The sequence below is a fragment of the Adiantum capillus-veneris genome, chromosome 25 (assembly GCF_014529385.1).
Source record: "Adiantum capillus-veneris isolate H3 chromosome 25, ASM1452938v2, whole genome shotgun sequence".
NCBI lineage: Eukaryota > Viridiplantae > Streptophyta > Polypodiopsida > Polypodiales > Pteridaceae > Adiantum > Adiantum capillus-veneris.
In genome coordinates, this window is record NC_140955.1 from 91,406,038 (window position 1) to 91,411,133 (window position 5,096).

Consider the following 5,096-nt stretch of genomic DNA (forward strand, 5'->3'; position numbering starts at 1 on the left):
GCCAATTTGTGACCAATAGAGGCAATTGTTATCCACCCGGATGGATCTAGCTGATTGACCTTGATTCCCGCCTCGAACAAGATCTCATACATTTCTTTGAATTGAGGCTCATGACTGGCCTTGTTGGGTAGATCATTCTCTAGAATCTTGGATGCTTGAACACATAGTTGAAGGAGGTCATATGTGTACTTCATGAACTACCCCAGTTGGTCCCTCCACTGAGTCATCATTGCTTTGAAGTTGCTTAGGTCATCCTTCAACTCAAAAACTATATATTTCTTTTTACTGTCACTGAGCTACTAATAGAGCATTGAAACGTTGATTCAAATATCAAATTTGGCTACTATCTAAACTTATGTCCTCTTGCCTACAAGCTCATTATAGGTTGGGTAGAATTTTGGTAGGTCATCCTCATGCATAGATAATGCATACAACAAGACAGGTGAGTCTGGTACAGCTTCTTTATAGTTCATGACTATTTCATTCTCTGCAAACATCTTCTTCCAAATAGTACTAACTAGATGGAATAATTGTTTCATGGAATTTTCTTGCTCCTCAAAACTAACATTTTGGTTAGCTTACCTTTTATGCTTTAATCTTCATTGTCTGATAGTTTTCCCTTTGTCCCTTTGTGCCCGAGCCACCTGGCTTTGTGTCCCTCTAGGCTACTTGGTATCTGGAATTTGTTGTGGGGAATGATTTGTTTTATTTTCTAAATTCTAGTTAGGATGCTATTGTGAACTAGTCAGCCTAACTAGTTGCTCACCTTTGATTTGGAGCATCGATATCATCATCATCATTTAACTTTCAATTAAAGTATGGATTTGGCTGTGTAGTTGTGGGCGTTTTTTGCACGTATCAAAGCAAGGGACTTGCTGATACACTGTATGTAAGCCACAAATGGCTCCAAGCATGCAACTAGCCTAAACTATTAAGCTCAAAGATTACGATGGTGTGTCACTCACCACTCTACGCTTGCTGTCCTGGAGGATTCCTCGCCGCAAAGAAGAGGGAGATGCCGCTACGCCACGCTCAACCGCCTCGTCGCCATCTTGCCACCGCAATGCTCAATCACACACTCTCTCTCTCTCTCTCTCAAGCACACACACACACACACACACACACACACACACACACACACACACACACACACACACACACACACACACACACACACACACTAGTACACAAGGGAGACGGAGAAGGAGATGGAGCAAGAGCACTCTTCTTGCATTGCACAAATGAGAGAATGAGGTTTTTTAGGTTTAGATTGACTTTTATATGGGCTTACCCATTCACATTTGGGTGCCCGCACTTAGCCAATCCTACCCAAACATTATAGGTTCCAATTTTAGAGTGCGCCTCTCATCGTTGATCACTCTTAACCATTCCTATTGGATCGACAAGCTCGGTACCTGACTCTACTAAATAAATAATACGACGTCTATCGTAGGTGATAGGAATGTGCATGACGGTTAACATGCCCCCCTTCCTAATGTAGATTCGGTCCTCGGAAGCTATTGAGTTGAAGCTTGTTTGTCAAGGTGGAAGAGCCTTTGAAATGAGTGTCCTTAGCCTTCTTCAATCATTGTAAAATCAAATAAAATTGGCACAATAATTGCATTTGGGGGGTCAAAGAAAAAGAAATAAGTCAGACGATGATTTCAGGAGCAATTTCTTTTATCGTATCTTAACTATAAGGTCTTCTAGGTATAGCCTCTCAGTCAGCCCTCGGACATGAAATACTTGGCTCTCGTGATTAAACAACTTAATTGACTAGAGAAAATTGAGAAGCTTGCCCATGGTATTAATAGTTGATCTTTAGTGCCTTTCGACTGTTAAATTAGCGACCCCCCATACTTGTTTAATTTTTTCTCTTTACAACTATTTATGTGTTTGGTTATATTGCAAATTAATGTTTATTGCTGACAAATGGTTTAAAATTTTGTTACTAATCAAATTGTCTGCTTACAACTCCATATGCTTATTAATTGTATAGATTCAATTTTGATGTGTGTGCTTATTTTGTATGCCTTGGGTTTTTTTTTTTCAAGGAAAAGCGCCCACACTGGGAACCTCTAGGGCTCTAGTACCATAGGCGATACATGTGAGTGAAGTACCAAATCAAGCTGAGATTTCTCTTCCAGCTTAAGATTTTACATTGTGGTACTTTGATTTTTATTTTTATTTTTGTTAATTTTCAGCATTTTAATTTTGTAACTTTGGGGGGTCATATAACATTGTTACCTTCTTCAGGTTCATCACATTAGTAGACTTCCTTTATAATACTTAAGCTAAAGGTCAATAGGGACTAAGCCCACTAGAAAGCCCTAGTACATCGCACACAATGCTGCCTAAATCAGATTAAGAACCTAAGTAATCATTGATTATTAGGAAGGAATTCCCCATGGTTTTAAGGGAAGATCTCTAACTCCTAGCTTGGTCAAACTGCCTTAGTCGGATTGCTTGATTTTTAAACCTAGACAAGTGATTATGACAAAAAATTACATTAAATTTAATGTCTGATACTAAGCAAAGGCACTGAATATTATTCTACCAATTACAATTAAAGCAAACAAGCATGGATGCAAAAAAGATAAGAGGCAATGATAATGGACAAGAAACACCTGTTTTTGTTGATGATCGCCCTTGATTTGAAGAGTGAACGAGAGAAAGATCCCATGAAGATCCAAATCCTAACAACAACAAAACGTTCTTGTACAGACAAGGAAACACAAAGAATACCTCTAAAAGGCACATCAGTGGGAAAAAAGAACTTTGCTAATCACTAAACTCTAAAACAGAAACACTCCTATTGTACTAATCCTACCTACCCTCCATCACTCGAGTGATGAGGATCAAAGGTGTTTGATGACATAGATTTTTGTTTTAGTGTACCGGATGTGAATGTGTAGGTCTCAGTCAACGTTTTGACTTTTATTGTGCACACTCATTTGCTAATTGCACTTGCTCTTTATTATGTTTCTTTTTTGTCAGTATAAGGCTTTATATATACATTCCCTAAGATTGGGAGATTGAGAGGTCATGGAGGAAGGTTGAGAGGGAAGCAAATGAATGATGGATGTCTGTAAACACTCTCCCCTTCCTTGGGTAGATCATAGCTTTTGGAATGATGTCGTCACCTTTTGAAACCAATTGTTCAAAGTTGTTATGGGTGAAGGCTTTAACCAATAGTTTTTGACTGTTCTATGTGTTTCATCTAGTTGCAAGGGTGGTAAGGTACTCTCCCATAATTTTATTTGCAACGTTGTTGTAGATGGTGAACTTACAACGGGAGGTGAAAACTCTTCCTTGTTTGTATGGATATGTACAATGGTAGGTGGAGGTTGCGTCGAAGGTCTTATTTCCGTATAAGAACTACATGAAGAGCAAGAAGCTTCATTTGACTTCCCTGTTCCTGAGCTCAATGGAACAAATCGTTCTTTCTTCGGTACCCAAACTAGCTCTAGAGCAGGTGTGTAGCATTCTGTGATTTTTTTCTTTTTGCAATTGTCAATTTGTTTTGGAGCTATAGGATTGGGCTCACATGGGTCGGGTAACAAGTAAGAGCACAATTTACGTTTTGGTACCCAAATTTGATCATTTCCTTCATAGTAGTCTTGGGCTTCCAATAGTCATTTAGGAATCCATTCGCCACGTTTTCTTACATTTCTTGGAGCGAGTGGGATGTTTCTTATAAGGTTTTTGTATTTTAGCACTAGCTATTGTCGCTAAGGAAGATTTAGGGACCCACTTGTATGTTTTCTTCTTTATATTAGGATGAGTCTTGTCGGAAGCTATATGCATTGCTACCTGGTGGCATTTTATCCCCCTCAGGTGTTACCCAAGTCGTCCCCGTGTTTCCCAAGTAACTATGGTTGCTGCCAGGTGGACCCAATCCACATTGTTTGACTCAGTCATCCTAGGTAGTACATCAATATAAGGAGAATTCTCCCCAACATCAATGTCCGCTTTACACGTGTAACAATACTGCAATGGGGCTGAGTGAACCATGGTGTCAGATCTATGATCAATTATAAACATGTTTCCTAGAGGATGTGCTCAACCAATTACAAGATCCACTCGAATGACAAAATCTTGGAACTGCAAGTAGACATGGTTTTTAGACCAGTCATGCACTATTTTTGCTTCCCTCATGAAAGGACGTCCTAAGATCATCTCAGATGCCATAGTGTGCTTGAAGAAACCCATAACAATGAAGGTAACTCTTATTTTATGTCCAAAGACCTTGATCTTGAGATCTTCTAGCATCCCAATAGGTTTAACAATAGACCCATTGTCCATCTTTACTACTATGGTTGTGGTCGCAACGTGAGGTCTTCCCATAGTTTCCCATCAATTTTTAGTCACAATGCTAACCCCAACACCACCATCAAGGATTCCCTTCATAGTTAATCCCTTGGTAGTGATTGGTATGGTTGCATTGGATTCATCTCCCTCAAATTATTGTCCCAACTTTGTTAATAGGTATTTCTACAACAAGGTTCTCATCTAGGTTGGGTTGTGGATCTAAGTGTTCCTCCTCTATTGGCATCTCCCTAACTCCATCCACCCGTGAAAATTGTGGTAGCCCGACCTTAAGTTCTCCATTGAGGAAAGCTCGAAGAGCTAAGAATAGCTCAGGGTCTCCATATAGATTGGACAAGATGGTGGTTCTAGCCTCTGAAGCCATGAAATCCATCAATTTAGCAATATTTAATGGCACCTTTTGGGCTTCACTCCCTTGATGTGGGAAAGATGGGATCTCCATTTCTTTGATAGGGTCAGGTAGTCCCTCCGTAAACATTCTTTCCATCAAGAAGTGAGTACGACCACTTTTCCATGACTTTAAGTCACCTTCTTCTTGGATGACACTAGGTATGGCTAAGGGTCTATGGACTTGGTGAGGTTGTTGTTGCGTAGGAAACATTGTGTCTGAAATTTGGAATCTGCCTAGGTGCTGGCTCTAGATCCCTTTGGGTATCTTCTACCAAACTCCTTAATTGCTTGACCCGCTTGATCTCCTCTGTAGGGTTTGGATAAGTTCCTATCTTCTTCTTGGATCCTGGCCATTGTGGCTCATGACAATCTTCCTT